The 20557-nt window shown below is 47.3% G+C and overlaps 1 protein-coding gene across 2 annotated transcripts in view; it reads right to left on the bottom strand.

Moving 5' to 3' along the window:
* Positions 1-20557, bottom strand: part of LOC119389569 (cationic amino acid transporter 4) — a 98012-nt gene that overhangs the window by 51899 nt on the left and 25556 nt on the right. The gene's annotated exons all lie outside the window — the stretch shown is intronic.

Here is a 20557-nt window from a genome sequence, read left to right as displayed (position 1 = left end):
GACACCGCGTGACAAGGTAGAGCGACTTGTTGTGGTCCGTTCTTTTTTCACGGGCTCGGATTCTCCGTGGTCCAACCGGTTTAGGGCAAAAAACACAAACGCCGGTACAGCGGAGTTCCTCGTAGGTACACACAAACAAGGTCCCGTCTGTCTGCTCTGTTGTAGCAGACGACGCGCGCGAACAGGGTTAGTATGCGGCAGCCAACACCAGACGGAAGAGAGACCTGGACCTGAGGCGAATCCAAACAACGGGAACTGAACCCCGACGCCCACCCCGATGCTACCGGCGGCGTCCGCTAGACACGCCGCTCGCCTTCCCTCTCTCTCTTTCTCTCTCTCGAACACACTCACGCACGAACTAAGGCACGCAAGGCTTGCAGAGTATCGAGAGAGAGACGCACCTCTTCCCTCTGTCTCGAAACAACCCCTCCTCTTATGTTCCTCCTCTTCATCGCATCCTCCTCTCCGACTCCGGGGTTCGGTTCTCGGCTAATGCCAACCGGGGATAGAAACACAGAATGGAAGCTTAGGAAAGGAGGGAGGGAGGAAAGAAACATCATTACGCCAACGTTGAAATAATAATAAAGAAAAATAAAGGGGGCGGATTGGGGAAGACCGGGAGATGATTCTGCTTTGCAGTGACTGCTACTGCCCCTTTTTTTCTATTTATTTTCCTTTTCCTACCATTGCAGCCGAAAACGGCGCTTTTTGCTCACGTATACGGGCAGAATCCACGCGATCTGTGTTCGCGAAAGTGTTCTCCCCACTCCTGTTTTGTGTTCATTTCTTTATGTATCTCTTTTTTATCATGCCAAAGCGCGAACATCCCTTATTCTGAATTACTTGTATTTTTCGAGCTCGGAAGTCGTCTTTGGGCATGGTGGAGAAGTCCACGCGAGGAGCCAGCAAGTCGCCAGTGTTTCTCGCACGCGCCAGCAGTGAAGAAGTGAGCATACTGTAGTTCTCTCCCCTTCCCTCAAAACTGATATTTTCTCATTTTTTTTTAGAGTACATGCCTCGCGTGAATGCATCCAGCAAAACAAACGAATTATATATATGTACTCGTATATATATTCCCCAACAGCTGCACAAGGGTGGTCGCGAAAGGGAGTCCAATTTCGTAGCTGCTGCGATTTCGTTTCTCATGCGCCGCAGTTTCACGCACTCTCTCCCTGCTAGGCCTGGTATGGGAAAAACGCAGAACGTGTTGGATTTTGCGTGCTCATGATTATTATTATTATTATTATTATTATTATTATTATTAGTAGTAGTAGTAGTAGTAGTAGTAGTAGTAGTAGTAGTAGTAGTAGTAGTAGTAGTAGTAGTAGTAGTAACATTAGTTGCAAGGTTACAGTGATGCATAATAGCATTTATCTACAGAATGCGTAAAGAATAAGCCAAGGCGAGGTCTAGATCATAGATCTCTACTGTTATCCATTTACTTGCAGTGCAATAATAATAATAATAATAATAATAATAATAATAATAATAATAATAATAATATAATAATAATAATAATAATAATTTGAGATTTCAATGAAAGCTATTATCTAAGCAGCCGCTATGTAATATAAAAAAAATGCAAATGAAAGGAAGAATGTAGTCATGTTTGCGCTGCTTGAATTTTTTCACCATACAGGTCTTAATAGGATGTCATCTAGTTAATGTTTTTCCTAGCTAATTTTAGACAACGTGCGTGTGCGTGCGTGCTAAAGAAGGAAAGCGCTAATCAAGCCCATTTGATAGCTAGTACGTAACCTATCCGCCATGTTGCTGACTCATTAATTTAACTTCACGACACTGTGTCAATGGAAGGTCTACATAACCTATTTTACAAACGCCTTCTTGGCATATTAACGCAGCAATTTTACATGACTCTGTAAGAACAATAGAATCATAGGCGTGAAAGCGGCTGTGTCTCATGATTCAGTGTTTCATGACTGTTGTAAGTTCGTGTAAAATTCCAAAATGGTGACGCGCTATATGGACGTAAAAAAAAAAGGAAAAGAAACAATCGTCTACACACCTAGTGTGGCCTTGTTAAAACTGTTTACAACATCCGTAAGTGTAAGATCTATACACCCAGCATCGATTATTTTCGAGCCGTCTCCGACATGCTTCAGACCCGACTTAAGTTAAGCCCCTTGATCTTAGATCCCGCTGACAGCAACGCTATAATCCGGCTCAGACTGTAGACACAGCCCCTGGTGGCGATTGAGATGTCATCGGAGCACAGTCCATTTCTCCTACAGTGTTCCTGAACTGTAATTTCTCCCAACTCTTTCTCCCTCTCTCTCTATCTCGCTCTCCCACTCAGTTCCTCCGTTGTCGCCAGCAGGCCGGATTACTTCCTCCTCCTCCTCTTCCCCCCCCCCTCATCTTCCCTGCACTTCCTTCCTTTCGCGTGCGGACTTCCCTTTCCTGCTTCCCTCCCTCCCAGCCTCGTACCTCCTCCTTCCTGCTCTCTTCTGATTCGTTGCATTTTTTTTATCCGTGTCCTGGCTTCTGCCGCGGAAGCACCCTCCCGCCCAGCCGAAAACGCAAGCGGCAGCAAAGCAAAGCCGCACTTCAAAACGGCGGCGCGTGCGAAATGAACGGGCGAGGAGGATGCTGTGCTTGGCAACGGTGTTTGTGTGTGGTAGCTGTTTGTCGGTGTATGTGTCTGTACTTATTCTTCCGCTTCTGTTTGTTTAATTTGCTCGTTTTTGCGAGTGCGCGCGAACGCGGGGGGGGGGGGGGGGGTATGGCCTGAATGTGTGTGGGTGAACGTGTATACTTGCGCGTGCAATGCGTGTGTACTTGTTCGCTCACTATTGTTTGTGTGTGTACTTGTTCATGGGCTATTGTTTGTCTGCTTGGTTGGTTGTTTGTAAGCACGCGCGCGAGCGGAGAGAGTGTAATGCGCATGTGTGTACATGTGTGTGTGCACTTGTTTACTTTTGTTTGTGTGTGTACTCGTACATCTGCTATTGTTCCTTTGTTTGCTTGCTTGTTTCTAAGCACGCGCGAGGGCGGGGGTGGCACATGCACGCTACGCGAGCAGATCGTGGAAAAGAAATGTGGCGCTGCGATCGCCTGCCAGTTCCTGATAGTGCAAAACGCTTCGAGGTAAACTCGCCGGGTGCGCTTGCTTATTTACGTATTTATACTTCGTTTCACTGATGTCATGCAGCGTTGTTGCCATTGTTGTTGTCAAAAATAAACGACGTGGGGCGAGCGGCGGGTGGGCGGGCTCAAAAGTGGAAAGCGACGCCGCACTTTGAGCAGCGGGCTGTTAAACGTTGGTTAAACTCAGACGAGCCGCTTTTAACGTTTAGGAAGTCGTTCAGTGCGAATCTGCTCACTCCCCCCCCCCCTCCCCCGCTGCCCCAACTAAACCCCGCTCCAAAGCACCAGCACACTTCCTTAGAAGTCAGGGGCGTAGCCAGAAATTTTTTTCGGGGGGGTTCAACCATACTTTATGCGTGTTCGTGCGTGCGTTTGTATGTGTGCGTGTATATATACACAAGCTAAATTGAAAAATTTCGGGGGGGGTTTGAACCCCCCCAACCCCCCCCTTGGCTACGCCCCTGTTAGAAGTCCATTATTTGTTTCCTCCGAAACTTTCTTCTCAAACATTTCCGCGTTAATCGTAGGACTATACCACGAACGCCATTTTCTCAAGGTTACTGAAAAAATTTTAGGTGGCCGCCTCAGCTCGATGAATTAGCTGTATTCCTTTTGTGGGCTCGCCACGTGGTGCCGTGTAAGTGGAGTTTTCAACAGCAATATGCAGCTCAACAACGCTGAAAGTCATCAAGTGACGTTTATGATGAGTGCGGACACTTAACAACCTTCTACAGATGACCACTTGACAAGTTTCGACAGATGGAACCTCTCAGCGTACCGCTTACTAAGAACGCATAGGTTTCGGTATACTTAAAGGGCACACAGCGTCTCCACCAGTTCAAGCAAGAATTAAAGACTCCAGGAGTATATGTATACTTCCGGGGTCTATGTGTACACACACTGAGCTACCGCGGCGGCCCATACACTAATACATTAATAGTGTTATTGGTTGGTTGGTTAGTTGGGGTTTAATGGCGCAAAATCATCTCAGGCTATGCTGCGCCATAATAGTATTATTGTATTTAAACTAAATAAAAACGCATTTCGCCTTAAAAGATTCACGGCCAAAAAGCGGTCCGGAATTCAGGAAGTCCTCTTTAAGCACCGGTAATTGCGGCCTTCCGAAATGCCCTCCGCATTTTAGGCGACGAAATTTGTCTTTCTTTCTTTCTTTCTTTCTTTCTTTCTTTCTTTCTTTCTTTCTTTCTTTCTTTCTTTCTTTCTTTCTTTCTTTCTTTCTTTCTTTCTTTCTTTCTTTCTTTCTTTCTTTCTTTCTTTCTTTCTTTCTTTCTTTCTTTCTTTCTTTCTTTCTTTCTTTCTTTCTTCATAAAGCGTTAGGCGACCGTTCGCTTTACTGCTCTATAATGTATCTTCAGGAAGCAGCGCACATTCAAAAAAATTACACCATTTCCCGCTAAAGGGGACCATGAGGCGATGCGAAGCCGGAGCACTTGTACGATCGCGTTCCGTTGGCGTTCTTTAGGCATGCTACCGACCTCGCGTCGTGGAACGCGAAGAGGAACGCTACGCGCGTCTTGTCTTCCCTCTAGCCTGGCCATTAATTCTCACAGGGCGAGCGGGGAACGCGGTCGGCAGGCGTGCGATAGGAGAGCAGCGTAGGAGAGGAGAGAGAAGGGGAGGGGACGCGCATGCGCTGGTGCTCATCGCGACGTTGCGCAGGAGAGAATTTCGGCATGTCTAGCCCGCGTTTCAGAGGAAGAGTGGTAAGGGGGAGGGGAGAGGAGGAGGGGAGAGGGAAAGTCAGAGGGGGAAAGGGGAGAGTGGAGAAGGGAAGGGGAGAGGGTATGCGCATGCGCAGTAAGGGTGGTTACGCCGCACACCACCACCAGATTGAACTCCGCCATAAGATACTTCGCATCTAAAAAAGAAAGAGCGAGAGAGAATCGCACGAACATGAAAGATGGGCATATAAGTTTAAGATTAGGGATCGCCAACCAGCTTGTCAATACTTACTAAGCAATAATAGACATTGGTGCCAGAGATATTTCTATACTTACATATTCTGTTTGGTTTGTTTGTTTGAGAATCTCTTTGTTTTGTTTGTTTTGTTTTACATAAATATATATATAACGCGTTTTACTTTTAAGACATGCTTCAGCGAGTTGCAAACAAGACATGCAATTTGAGTAGTGAGTGAAATTTTTGCTTTTTTTTTCCCAAAAACTACATAGTTTTGTTGGGTATTATCACAAGACGAGAGGAAAAGTGTTTGAACTTGTAAAAGATAATAAACTCTACACAAACAGGAAGTTGTTACTAAAATCAAACGTTATCACAACGTAACCACAAGATTGTCTGGCATCCGGTTAAAAAAAAAAGAAAAAGGTCGGTACACACTATCATGAGTTGATCCCCTGATATAGGTACGACCTGATAAGGAGGGGCATGCCGGGGTGCCAATCGCGGTTATTTTTAGCGGACGCCGATGTTATATATAGACGGCAGGTAATTGACATAGCCTTTTTTCTGTTCGATATACAGTGTGCTTCAATAACTACGTGATATCCCAGCTGTGTTGTCCTCAAACGCACATGTACGCATGAACAAACGCGTGCATGCATTATTTCGTTTCCGAATAATATGCGACCGTCCTGTAATTATTACACTACTGCGCCTTCGTAGCTTCGTGCTGTCTGTAGAGAGATTCTTCGCTCTCGTGTGTGCACATTCCATTTTTTTTCCTTGTGCATACGTACAACATACCAGTGACTCGAGCCACCCACGTGCAAACCTGCCGCAGTTTGCGTTCGTGCACGACCTTTACAGCGGACAGATGCTCGCGATTACAATGCGCCGCAGCGAATAAAGTAATTAGCGAAGTGTGTTGGGCGAAGTACTGTTGCTTTTCCTTGTCTCCTGCACTTCCTGCTAGTCCAGTGCCCTCAGAAAACAGAAAAGGGAGAACGGAGATTGGGGGGGGGGGGGGGGCGAAATCCGGCTGATGAAGGATAGCAGTGCTCGGCGTTGAACCAGAGGTATGGACATATAATATAGATGCCAACGGTGTTCTGGAGAATATAGACGAATAATAATTCTTGGAGTTTTGCGTCCCAAAACCACGATATGATTATGAAGGACGCCGTAGTGAAGGGCTCCGGAAATTTCGCCGCCTTGGGTTCTTTAACGTGCACCTAAATCTAAGTATATGGGCCCCTAAGCATTTCGCCTCAATCGAAATGCGGCCGCTGTGGATGGGATTCGATCCCGCTACCTTCGGGTCAGCAGTCGAGCACCGAAACCACCACACCACGGTGACGAGTAATATAGACGAAGGCACCATAGTTACCGTGAAAGCGTTCTTCGTGCTTATAGCATCGAGCATGTTGCCTTCAGCGAGATGTAGTTTGAATCCACTACGATGGCACGTATACAAATAAGGGTGTCGAGTTAAACCAAGATATAACTAATTTCAGTATAACAAAATTCTCGGTATATCGTAGTATCGAAACGTTGACTCTATCTAGCGACAACCCCTGTTCAAGGATTGTTCATCTCTTCAAGACTCCTCCTGTCCTGAACTTCGGCTCTGTTTAGATTTACCTAGGTCGCAACTCGAAACGTTTACTGATGGAAAGCAATGTGGTCGCATAGCGTATATAATTTGAGAGGCTGTACATTAATGTGCATCTATACAGTTCACACGACAATGTCCAGCGCGAGAAAAAAAACAGAGAAGACGAAATCACAGGTCAGTAAGAACCAGCGTTCTTGCTGTTCTGTCATTTTGTCTTCTCTGCTCCATCTTTAATGAGGTACTGACACAAATTTTCGCTGCCGAGATAGCCTGCGAGATCGATTCCTGTGAACGTGCGTATATCAGCTACCAAATCTCCAGAGCAAATATAGCTTGGGAGACAATTTCTATCAATTTTAAAGCTCGCGTGCGCGATGCAGCGCTATACGCCGCACCTCGCGACATTGACATCATCAACGGTGACCTGAAGGTGACCACAACTTCTGAGACGTCATCACTGCCGCCGAGCTCCGAGCTGGCGCAGCTAGTATGCTTACGTCATAATCGCCGTTGCGCTTTCGCCACGCCTGCTCCGGCAGGCTACTACTCGGCGGCTGCTCGCGATCCCGTGCCCGCGGTGAATGTGCGGAAAGAGGGGAAGCCTGAAGAAAGTCGTTGCCACCGGACGACGATGACGGCGCAACAAATGTGGTGGGCGAAAGAACGCCAGCAGACGATGCAGGCAGCGCGCAATGCGTCACAGTTCTGTGTGCCGTTTCACACGCTAGATGACGTCTGCACCCGGCCGCTTGTCGTTATCGGAGCTCTCCCAAACCGAAACTGACACTGGTCGGTAATAAACAGACTGTAAGTAATTATCATCCGGACGCTACAGCAAGCGATGTGCCATATTGTGACTAATAGGCCCCTAGGAACGTATTGCAAAAAAAAAAGAAAACAAAAGAAAAGTCTAACAAAAAATTTTTTGTCAGTCCCTCTTGAGTTTTCTTCACGCGCTGGAAAATGTCGTGTTGGAAGTTCCAACGAGCCCAACTTTCCACTATACATCTCATTTTGCACGGTAACTAGAATGTTTTGGCGTCGGCGACCTGCGGCTAAAGCGCGCGCTTCCTTTTACGGCCTGTATCTACACACGCACTCTTGGCATGGTTTAGCAGCCTGTCACACTTCTCACCTCTCGATATTCTTTACAACTCTCGCGCGAGCTAAAACACTTCCTCACCTTCACACGCGCATCAGACAGCTTAAGTACACATCTTAAGTATCTTAAGTATACATTCTCTCGCAGACATCCACGTTAGTACGTAAACAAACAAACAAACAAGATCCCATGTTGTTATCGTCAGACATGGCGCCATGCATGGAGCAGCGACGCGTCTCTCCTCGCCACTCTTCGTCCCATCATCTCAGGGTCATAACAATAACACGACGGCACTCTCGCGTCTTCGTCGTCTTCGACAACAAACGGGACACGATGAGGACGTTTCTTTGTGTATACTTTTTTTCTTTCTCAGCTGGCACAACAGTCGCAGCTAAACAGAAAGAAAGCAAATTGCGCGCGAAGTGTCTGTGACGAAAGCCAAGGTAGAGACAGCGACATTCGACAAACAGACGTCGTGTTTTCCACCTTGATGAGATAGTGGCCGCGATTAGTTGGTGAAAGGTAGGGGGGGGGGGGGGGGCGGGAAGAGATAAGAGGATGGCTGAGATGATGATTGCTCAACTTCGTGGCAGCTTGCCGCCTTGAAGATTCCGGCAGCTTTGATGGGCATTTCGTATCTTGATGCCTTGCTTCGTAGTTTCCGAGCGGATGTCAATCCGTGTTTGTCCTAGCGCTGATGTGTGTACGCAAAGGGTATTCATTAGTATTCAAGACTTCATAGAACATGATGTTCAATACATAATCCGGAAAATGATTACAGTGTTTATCGACACCATCATAAGACGCCATGTAACGGGCATTTCCTTCGTCAAGTAGAATAAACGTTCTAGTTTTATCGGCTTGAGTACTAATGAGGTGCTCGCCTGAGATGTGGTCGACCCTGTACAATAATAACTCCTGGGCTTTTACGCTCCAAAACCACGATACGATAATGCGGCACGCTGTAGTGGAGGGCTCCGGATAACATCGACCACCTGTGTTTCTTTGACGCGCACTGACATCGCAATTTACACGGGCCTCTAGCATTTCGCCTCCATCGAAACGCGACCGCCGTCCAGGAATCGAACCCGCATGTTTTGAGTCACCTGTAGACGAGTACCGTAACCACTGCGCCACCAAGGCGGCGTATGTATGTATGCATGTATGTATGCATGTATGTATGTATGTATGCATGTATGTATGCATGTATGTATGTATGTGTGTATGTACGTACGTATGCACGTATGTATGTACGTATGTATGTACGTACGTATGCACGTATGTATGTATGTATGTATGTATGTATGTATGTATGTATGTACGTACGTATGCACGTATGTATGTATGTATGTATGTATGTATGTATGTATGTATGTATGTATGTATGTATGTATGTATGTATGTATGTATGTATGTATGTATGTATGTATGTATGTATGTATGTATGTGGACGCTTTAGTCATAAAACTCTATGAAGGTTTGGGCTCCGTTTCCTCCTCTGGCATAATCAACATATTTATGATTACAGGCATCAAAAACTATGCATCCTACAGTCTAAACATATTTAGCATCTCTCTTTAATCTCGCTTCAATAACGATCAGATAAGAATTCGCGCACTGCGGCACCATGGTTTAAAGAACAATAGGAAATTCATTTGTGGATGCACGCAAGCGTGTAAAGTCTTTTTTTTTTTAGGCTGCTCTGTCTTCAACGAATGACACATGAAATCCCTATCCATCAAATAGAGAGAACAAGTGTTGGCAGGCTTCAGTGGCACTCCAGATTTCTGGCTGCACGGTTTAGTAAGACAGTTCTTTTCAGAAAGTCTGAACACTAAAATTGGGCTATTTGTACAGATTAGCAAGTAAGCATCACTTCGGCACTCTCATATACATTTGTCGCATAGCTAGCACCAGATTAGCAACACAAATTTAGCCACCCAAACTAAGCCCACACAATTTTTGAAAATTTTTGTACTGCTCAGTTTACACCGGTCGTAACACTTTTAAGCGCCTACGTAACACGAAATGTGATTTTCCTGGGGTCCATTAAAAAATCCAGGGTTCCAAAGAGGTCACTGGAATCAAATGATGGTATAAACGTCGCTCACTGTAACTGCATCACTAAATAGATAATTTTGTTGTCTCTGTATTGTTACGAGGTCTGTGTAACGGTTTGATCTTAAAAAGGCAGAAGTTCGGGCGAATATATGGAAGCTTGAAGAGATCAAAAATTCGTCAACACGAGGTGTCGCTGGAGCCGACGTTTCGACGAGCGGACTTGTTTTCGTCAAGGCTGCAATTTATATAGTCTTATATGATAAGGCTATCGTCTGATCTACATTTAGTAAACCTTATATTCACGGTTACCCCGCTCACCACTGACAGTTATACAATTCGCCTGCTTCTTGTTAGAAGGTTCACCGACAGCTATTCTTTTCCTGTCATCGGAAATTGGGATAGCACAGTAGAAGATGATGTGTGTCTTTTAATTATAAAAATGAGAGACGATATAAATGTATCAATGAGGAGAGGATTTAAGAAACAGCTAGTGGACACTTCTCGGCAAATGAAGAAAAAAAAAGAGAGGAAGCTTGAGTAGATCTACAAGGTGAGCTAGTTGGTTTCATTCATCTTTAAAAGGTGCGATAAGAGAAGACACTGAAAAAAAAGCAAAAAAAAAAAACAGCACACAGGACGTTCGTTTGCGAGGTAGTTTGCGCTCACCATCGTGTGTCCTGTATTTTTTCGTTCTGTGCAGTGTCTGTGTTCACTTAGCGCGCATTTAAAGCCGAAAGGGAGCTTCCACTAAACAAGTAAATTCAAGAAAGAAGAAAAGGGACAGAAGAACTTTGGGGGACCAATTTGTTCCTCTGACGTCTTTCTAACTGCGGGGCACAAGTTGACGTCAAGAAAGACGTGCAACAATTCGAAAGCTCTGTAGAGTGCAACCGCAACGAACTAACTGAACCGTGGAGCCCCGCCCCCTTATATGTGAATCTGCGCCAGAACTTGGACGCCTTCCAATAGAAAAAACGCCACAGGGGGGAAGTAAGAATCTTTTTTTTTTTTTTTTTCCGACACGCAGGCGCCGCGCAAAGTTGCAGGAAAGCGAAGGAAACGAGACAGGGGGGGGGGGGGGGGGAACTGTCGCTACTAAAATACTAAAACCCGAAACCTTCTGTATGTAGGCAAAAGGAGCGTGTGGGCGGAGAGCGTAAGAAGATGGGAAGGAAAGGCATGCGGAGCGGAGGCATGAGAAGGTGCCAACAACGGTACGGCACCCCGTTGACTTATTACGTGAAAGTTGTAAAAAGAAAGACAAAAGAGCACGCAAGGCTATAGCGAAGGAACGTATGTTTGACAAGGAGAACAGCGGGAGATAACTCTCTCACTCTCTCTCTCTCTCTCTCTCTTTTCTTTCAAGAAAGTGGCAAAACTGAAAACGGCGAAAGGAAAGGTTTCGTTAAGGACGACGCCACCCTCCGCATCTTTTGACCTTCCAGGGGGCAGGCGCCGATCCGCCGCCGCGCGCAACTTCCAAGACGAATCAATCATCGAAAGTTGCGAACTTGCTAAACTATCTTCCTCCTCTAACCACACTAACACGACTAACTAACTAAAGGCAGTGTCGGCATTTTCTTCCGTGTACACAGTGGGTGCAGAGAGATGACGTAGAGAACGACGAAAGAACGCGGCGTCTTCTCAAAGAGAAAGAGAACGAGAAAAAAAAAAGAACACGGAGCGGCGTGGGATGTCGTCATAAAACTACGGCCACCGTCTTGTCTTGTGAAGTATTCAACCACATGCATTCAAAGGTACCTCTACTACCTGCCGACTCTGTACAAATTTGGGCCGATGGAGCAGTCTCTTAGCCTCCTTAGACTAATAGAGTTAACTCAAACCAGTGTACAACGGCATTCATATTTTTCAATATTAAACGAGATAAGGCAACGTTGTGTATTCTAGAGTAACATAGCTAGATGCAGTAGAAACTGTAGAAGAGAGTAAAACCCTTTCCGCATAGCTCTTAGTGGAGATCAATCATTTGTATGACACATATGACACATATACTGCCGAATCGTAGCCGACTACGAATGAATGAATGAATGTGTGGTAAGATTCAAGTTCAGTAAATTAACGTGGAAATCTAGAGTGAAAAAGCAACGAGAGGAAACGCCGTGTGATTCACCATGTGTGATGTCGCTGATGTGATTATTCGAGTATCTCTCTTATGCTCAAGCTGATGAAAAGCATGCTTCCATCTGAACGATGAGACTAAAATGAACCTTTTGTTGACATGGCACGTACAACAATACAACTAACGTATCTAAGTCGTAGTAGTACATAATAACTGATCTTCAAAAGTGTTCTCGCTGGTCGAAGTCGTCGCGGTCGAAGTCCATACAGAGAAACAACATTTATTGAAAAAAAAAAGTCACAGTTTCGCCGCAAGGGCGAAGCAATGAATGCGATAGCAAGGAACTAATGCTATACGAAGTGAGGCTCGCCAATGGATACTCTCAGTTTGAACATCGCTTCTGTTGCAAAGGCGGCCGAAGCAGCGAAGGAAACTAGCGTGCTTCAAGTGTCGAGCTGTGACACTTGATAGTTCGCGCTCATCTTCTGTTTCTTCGTTTAGCGGCGTCCCTTGAGATCGAGTGACTTTCGTACGCTCCGTAACATGAGCGCGGACATCACGGTGAAAGCGTGAAACATCCCTCTTCCCCTCACCACGAGAAAACCGCGCGAGCAGACAGCGGAAGCGCAAGCTTCTCCCATGCGCAAGTATAAGAAGAAGCGAGCGAGCGAGCCGACGACTTTTAAATGCGCCCGTCGGGCTCCTAGCGCCATCTCGCTGGTAATGAAGAAACGCTTATTATCGCTTGCTGTCTCAAAGTCCGTCCAGCGCTAAAGGGTGTGTATATAACGCTAGCCGTTAGCTACGTGGAGGATCTGCGTTTCGTGGCGTAGTGGATAGCGCCGCTCGCTGCGGAACAAGAGGTCCCTGGTTCGATTCCGCGCTTCGGAAGCATTTTTCTGAATTATTTTTCTTTGGCGCTTTTATATATATATATTAGGGGTGTGCGAATATCAAATTTTTCGAATACGAATCGAATACGAATATCCACCTTCGAATATCGAATATCAAAGAAAAAATGCCTCCACAGTAACAATATTTTGTTTAACATGTAGCTATAGGGAGTATGCACTGAAACTGAGCCGCAATGTGGCGCTGCGGTGCCCCGAGCTGGGCGCCATTTTTGCGGTTCTCGTGCAGCAGCCGACCCACGCTTGCTACTGTGTTTGCTGTGTGTACGCGCTAGGTGTTGTGTGGTGTTTCCTTGACTTCCGTGTACTCGCGTGTTTCATTAACGATAGTACGGCGTTGGAACTGTCCCCTACCACTGCGTGTTGCACGGATCTAGTCATTTGCCTGGCTCTGCAAGCGATCGCCGTGCTGCTGCAGTGAAAAGATGCTGCTCAGCGACTACGCCAAGTCGTTGTCTGATCCCGAGCGCAGGAGATACCATATCAAAGTCGCAAAATGCGGTAGCGACGACCCCTTGGCGCTTTCCGATGACCAGTTCACGAACGATGTTGGCTGCTATCCCAGCGTAGACCGTGCGGATATCAACGATTATCTTGTTCACGGGACAAGTTTCGTGACGCGGGAGCAGCTTAAGAGCTACAAATCCTTGGAGGCTCACAATTATGTCACAAGCGGCCTCGTGGAGCCACCAAGGGTGAAAACTCTTCGTGATGGCAACATCGTCGTCGTTTCAAAGATAGGCTGCACATATTGTACCGCATGTTCCCGACTTAACGGCTTGTTCTAGGTATCCGTAAAGTTAGTGATCGGGTGCTAAAGTGGTAACGCTTGCTATAAGTCGCTGATATGGCGTCCAGCCCATCGCACTTTCGTGCCGCTATCACTAGATGGGCAGCCAAGTTGTCGCTGTGTTTCGCGTGTTTTTAGCGCTTGGAGCAGGGGCGGCGCCAGGATTTTGATGCTAAGGGAGGGGGGCACCGAAGACAAGCGAGTTCCTTCAGGGGGGCAGGGAACATATGCGTTGTGTTTTGACCATGTTTGCTCGAGGGGGCAGGCAGAAATTTAGGGGCAGCTCTAGCCCCCCCCCCCCCCCCCCCCCGGCGGCTCCCCTGGCTTGAAGTAGTGCTCTAAAAATCTAATAGCGCGCGCTGAACACTGATTTATCTTACTATCTGCGCATGTCCGCCACTCACAAGCGTTTAAAGAAAAGCCGCTGCTGCCGTGGCTACTAATCAAGCCTGATGGTGAAGTTCTGTGCGCGCACTGCACGTGCATGGCTGGCCTTGGCGAGGCGTGCTCACACGTTGGAGCAGTGCTCTTTACTTGGAGGCAGCAGTGACACGCCGGGATGGTCGATCATGCACGGATGGACAGAATGCATTGCTGCCACCGCATAGAGCTCTCCGCTTTGACGACAGCTCCGTTGTCTTCGCACACTGTCCTGATATAACTTTCGGCACGACATAGAACCCTACCCGTTGAAAGTTCTCGTCGTTGGGGCTGTTTCTTGTGCGGTTGGAGCAACCGTAAACAGCGCAGTTCACCATAGCCGATTGACGCAGCTCGACGCGCAACAACGTCCTGCGGCTTGGGCACTTTTACAAGTCCATGCAACACGCAGTGGTAGGGGACAGTTCCAACGCCGTACTATCGTTAATGAAACACACGAGTACAAAGAAGTCAAGGAAACACCACACAACGCCTAGCGCGTACACACAGCAAACACAGTAGCAAGCGTGGGTCGGCTGCTCCACGAGAACCGCAAAAATGGCGCCCAGCTCGGGGCACCGCAGCGCCACATTGCGGCTCAGTTTCAGTGCATACTCCCTATTTGGAAAAAAAAAAAATTGGGGGACCCTTAAGCTTCGCCTTTAAGAGTTGAACGCAATAGCGAAATCCGGCCCCTAGTGCGCACTTCAACCACTAAGTGCATACTTATTAATTTGTATTGTTACACACACACGCGCGCGCGCGCGCGCGCGAATTGCACAGGTTTTTGATCTAAAGCAAGAGTCGCATGGCCTCCAAGATACACGCCGCGCGCTCGCCATCTCGGAGGTCATGAAGAGTCTCACAATGCCTCACAGATGGCAGCACATTATCTAGCGTTTGCTGTTTGCTTCTTGATATGTTTTCCGCTAGATGGACATAGTTGTCCATTTTTAGAGCTGTTTGAAAGTTCGTGTGTGTTTTTAGCGGCGATGGCTGCACTATCTCGGCCTTTTTCGACATAGTTTGATGGCCTCCCAAATGCGCCTAAAAATCGCCGAATGGGCTGGTTTTCGTCGTGGCACCTGTCGAACAAAATGCGGTAAGGAGACTCCTTCCACTACATGACATTTATGTATTGTTTTTTTCCGAAGTAGCTGCAAGTAACATCATGGCTTTGTGGTAGGACACCTGCTTGCCACGCAAACGGCCCGGGTTCGATCCTCAATGGGACCGAAATTTTTGTTCTTTATTTTATTTGCTTTTTTCTCGATTTTTCGCTCACGGTCGATTTTTCGCTCACAACCAACGGTGCCGACGCCGACGACGGAATTTCTGCGACACGAGCTCTCTAACGCTATCGCGTTAATACATTAACAGTCTGACTGGCAACACAACATACACTGCTATCTCCAGAACACAATGTCCAGGCTAGCCCAATGCACATCACAACACAATCAAATATCACGGCACAATGAAAGTAATGACTAGATGTTATCATGAAGAAATATGAGTTGCTCCACATGATCAGGCAGCAGGCGCTCCCTTCTAACAGAGACAACCCCCCTGCCACTGAAAAGGCACGCTCGCTTGGAGCAGAAGTGGCTGGTATAGGGAGGTATACATGGGGCAAAGCTTTGCCAGACTGGGGTATCTGAAGGTGCCTACAGTCCGCCACCAGTCACGTGGGTCACAGTCTTTCTTCAGAAGTGGTCCCGCATAGTGAACGAGTGGTAGTGCGGCACGTTACGGCCGCATAATATTGAAAATGTACGTTTACATGATCGCCAACAGCGCTGCACGTCGGAGATGCACCAGCAATAAATCATACGTATTGGGGCGCTCGTCGCAGGCAGATATCGTGCCTCCGTGTACTTACGATGTTTATCGCTCCTCTCGGCAACATTTTTAGCGATACGAACGCAGCAGAAATGTGGAAGACGAGTTATTTTATGCATGATAATCGAATCGCATATTCGAATTTTTCAAATATTCGAAGTTATCGAATATTCGAAACTTTTCGAATACACGATTTTCGAATCGAATACGAATATTTCGAATGTAATATTCGACGAATATTCGAAACTTTCGAATATTCGCACACCCCTAATATATATACATACTTATACATATACGGTGCATGACGGCGGCGACGGCAAAATCCAGCCGAGACTGTCCATATAATTGCTATCGCAATAAAAGTGGTTCATTGCGGGTGGGGCCCTTCTTCCAATGCTCCACTGGCTATAGCGGCTCGGTGGGCCTGACTTAGGGTTGCCATTCCCAGGGTCCGTTCAGCGAGTCGCGCCTCCCACGACCACGTGTGTACTGGGTGCGCATGTCCTGTGTCGAGTGTAGCCGGTCGCTCGGGACAGCGGTAGGTTATTTGTGTGAGTGTTGGAATATCTCCGCACCACGGGCATGCGTTGGAATATCTCTCTGGGTGCATGACGTGAAGCCTATGCAGATTCGGAAAGGTATTGGTCTGCAGACGGCGCCAGTCCCGCGCTTGGTGTCTGTCGAGGTCCTTGTGAGGATGTGCCCCGATGCGGCGATCTAACCTTTGTTTGTCTAAAATGCCACGCCGTGTCGCTCCATCATCTGTGTCCTCTTAAGCGGCAGGTGGTTCTGGTGCTCGGCCGCTGAGTACTCGAGCTTGGCAACGAACTAGTTCATTGCCATCCTGGCCCGTATGGGCCGGACACCAGACTATCCCGTGATCAAAGAGGAGTTCGCTTCCCAGTAGCTGGATGGCCCTTGTTGGTAATATGCCCTTGAACAGAGGATCAGCCTCCAGCGCGTAGTGGGCTGCTTCGCAGTTGCTTTTCGTATATGAAAACGCGTCATTAAAGCTAGTGCTCAAGCGCAAGGCAGCGGTACACATATAGAAGCCACGCGTAGGCGTGCTTAGAGTGAACTGACGTCGGCGCATAGCAATAAGCCGCGCCATATGGCCAATGGCCACCCAGCTCGCTCTTGTGGCCACTACAGGAAGGAAGTCAACTTTACGAGAAAAGTATCCACCGTTATCTCTGCGACACCTCGCGTGCCGTGGGCGTCGAGTGACTACAGAGCAGTCAAAGTCAAGCCTTATGCCGCACATGCACGGGAACGCGTGCACAGGAACCATGGAGTCTAAAGTGTATAAACAGAATCGCAAAATACAATGAATATATAACGTAATAATTGTTGGAGTTTTACGCGCCAAAACCACGATATGATTATAAACACGCTATATAGTGTAGGAGACCTCCGGTTGACTTTTGCCACCAGGGGTTCTTTAACGCGCTGCTTAATCTTAGTACACGGGTGTTTTTACGATTCAACCGCATCAAAATGCGGCCTCCAGGGTCGGGAATGGAACCCACGCACTCGAGCTCACAGCAACGCACCATTGCTGCCAAACTGTCACCGTGCTTGTTTCTGCTGCTGTATACCCATGGCTTGTCGTGTAGTCAGGTCTGTACTGAGGAGGATGGCTAGAAGTTTGTTACACTCCTTCAAACTATCACAGCGTGGATACATTGTCCTCAAAACACCTCGCGCACGCCTTTATATCACTAGTATATGTCAATATCTTCCATGATTTGCTTGTACTATGTTATGCATCAGTGTTTAACTAAGTCAGTAATAATCTTTCAGAGTGGCAGCATTCGTTTCTTCAGAAACAATCCCGTAAGTAATCTCGGAGTACGGCCTGACCTGCCTCTATGTCGCCAGAATGGATATACCTCTCAATACCGGGGGTGATTGTGAGGAAGAACGGCACACAGAGGCGCATCCCCATTGATTGGCTAGCACCGACAGTTCGCTCTCTACAGTTCACTCTCTACTGCTGCTACAATCGTCGCTGTCGCTGAATACCTCAACAAACCCCCGTAACACACTTATGGATCTTTTCACGGAAGTAGGCCACATTTTCTCACAGTCTGTCATCACCTTCCATTCTGCAGCCCTTCATTTGGGGTCAATATCTCTTGAATGTTTTGAGCAAGACCATAAGCATGAAAAGAGTCGTCGACTTGACAGTTCTCGCTACAGGGGTTTTCTTAAAATTAGGAATTTAGATACCTGGAAACAGCGTACCAACACATTATTGATTCGCTTTCATATACACACTGTCAAGCGAAGAACGAGCACTAGGATTAACAATTTGCCCCTTTCCGGTGCGCTGTGAACGGCGTTAACATTTATTCACACGATTGCAATAAGAGTGTCCCGTTTATGATTCTTTGCTGCATGCAGATGCTGCGAATCATCAGTCGACGCACGGGATTTACGACGCATGCACGAAATGATCACTAAGCATAGACGGAAAGCGTGAAGGACCGCCAGCCAGAATTTTAGCTTTCTCGCGAGGAAGAACACGCATCCAACACTTGCCACGCGACGACATAAGCACTTTAGGAAGCGTACTACAGTCGAATGATGAAGCACAAAAAGCACTTGTGAACTATGCTAGTATAAGTGGCCTGTTTCGAGTGGTGTAGAAGAGGTCGACGATCTCGCGCGAGAGCGACTCCATTGAACTTATACCGAAAACGGATTCACACCAAGTGATGTTAATTTATTGTGCATATGCTGTTTACCGAACAATCCCTTCCCCACCTATTCCCAAACTGCGGCCGAGCGCCTTCCTCTCCTGCGAAATAAAGGTTCAATTCATTCATACTCAGCGTCACTCGGCGTATTCAGTGTGTCCGTGTCTCCAGAAGGCGCTACGATCCCTCGTGATGTAAAGGCGCGTTATCAAAATGTATAGGCTGCCTCAATGCCAGCAAGTGTGGGGAGTAACGCGGTGTTATGGCACTGACATGGAACGCCTCTTTGTGTATCACGGAGCGTCATCAGCATCGACACTGAGAGCAGGCTTCAACTTTCGCGTGCGCGATTAATATACATGCCTTAGGAATTAAGCCTTTCTTTTTCTTTTTTCTCTCTCAAACACTTGTAGGAGCCGCGGGAGATAGCGTGTTGACTAAGTGCCAGGAATCGCTTGTCGAGCCGCGACGAACAAACAGAGACGTAGGAAATAAAAGATAAGACAGATAGATTCACGATTGATAGCCGGGTGTGTGTTTTCCGTGGTCTCCGCGCACATCGCGTGCACGCTTGCGCTCCAGGCAAGCAAATGCGCACGAACGGAACGACACGAGATAAACACAGATGGCTACCGCGGCACTCCGTCAATGTCGACGGCATTCTTTTTTTCTTTTCTTTATCTTTACGTTCCCTCGAGCCTTCCTCGTGACATAATTTCCGTGTCGGGAAAGTTCCTACCACCCTAGCAATTCATTCGGAGAACCCATTCCCTGCCTTCACCACCAACCCCTCTCGGCACCCGTCTCTCATCAGCTCGATTGTCTCGATTTCACGCTCAAGCGCAACACGCTGCCTCGGATCATTCTCGGAGCTGAACAGCCACGGACGAGGAACAAAATAAGAGATACCGTAGCAGAACATGTCGGAAGCCAAAAAGAAATGCTTTATTGGCCCAGCACATTATCGCCGTGTCATAGCACGCATGCAAAGGCACGGCCTCGCAGCCGAACAAACATTCTCGGCAAGCAGGACTTGATCGTATACGGCAGAGGTCTGAAATACGCGGCCCGCAAACCTCTTGCTAGCGGCCCGGCCCGCACATGACTTTCTTCGTCCCATATTTTTTTCCCCTAATAAGCATGTTCATGAACTACACAGACATGACTTGTATCAAACATTTTTTTTCGTGAGGCACCCCATGCGGTCACCATGTGTTGAAACATAACTGAAACAAGAAGTCTATATTTCAAAATCGCTGTCAAGATTTTAGTCATTCTGGAGATCGGTATTGATACGCTCAAATTCTGAGCCCAACACCTCTCCAAAAATGGTCCATACATGAGATATAGGAAAGGCAGTCTTTTAAATCACAACGTTTTGTGCAAATTGCACACCCTCGAACTCCCCCCCCCCCCCCCCGCCGCCGCCGCCCAACACACACACACACACCTTCCCCGCCCTCTCTACCCTTCTTCGCTGTCCGGGCCCTCGCTGGACTAAATTTCATTACTGCGGCCCGCTAGTTTAGGCGAGTTTGAGACCCCTGGTATACAGCATCTTGACTGGGCTTTCAGTGGATCCCTCACTTTCATCCAGCAGTTATCACCGGTAGATGTGCGAACTTACTAGGGTGATAATAAAAGGTCATCATCATTGGTTCTAAATTACAGAGTCGAATTCTTTTATGTCGTAAGCTGCGAATGTAAAATAATTTTTCGATGCGACCCGGGCCAAGGGTCTCACGGCAGCCTAACCATGAAGACACCCACATTAATACCTTCGCTTTAAAATAGAGCTCTCACTCACTCACTCACTCACTCACTCACTCACTCACTCACTCACTCACTCACTCACTCACTCACTCACTCACTCACTCACTCACTCACTCACTCACTCACTCACTCACTCACTCACTCACTCCGCTTTGATTGCTTGACATGTACACGTGGATGCGACTCACGAGGCTGAGTGTAAGAGAACAACTTGGTCTTCTATGATAAACCTTTGC

The sequence above is a fragment of the Rhipicephalus sanguineus genome, chromosome 4 (assembly GCF_013339695.2).
Source record: "Rhipicephalus sanguineus isolate Rsan-2018 chromosome 4, BIME_Rsan_1.4, whole genome shotgun sequence".
Lineage (NCBI taxonomy): Eukaryota > Metazoa > Arthropoda > Arachnida > Ixodida > Ixodidae > Rhipicephalus > Rhipicephalus sanguineus.
The sequence above is the reverse complement of the archived record's forward strand: the minus strand, read 5'-3'. Positions and strand labels throughout refer to the sequence as shown.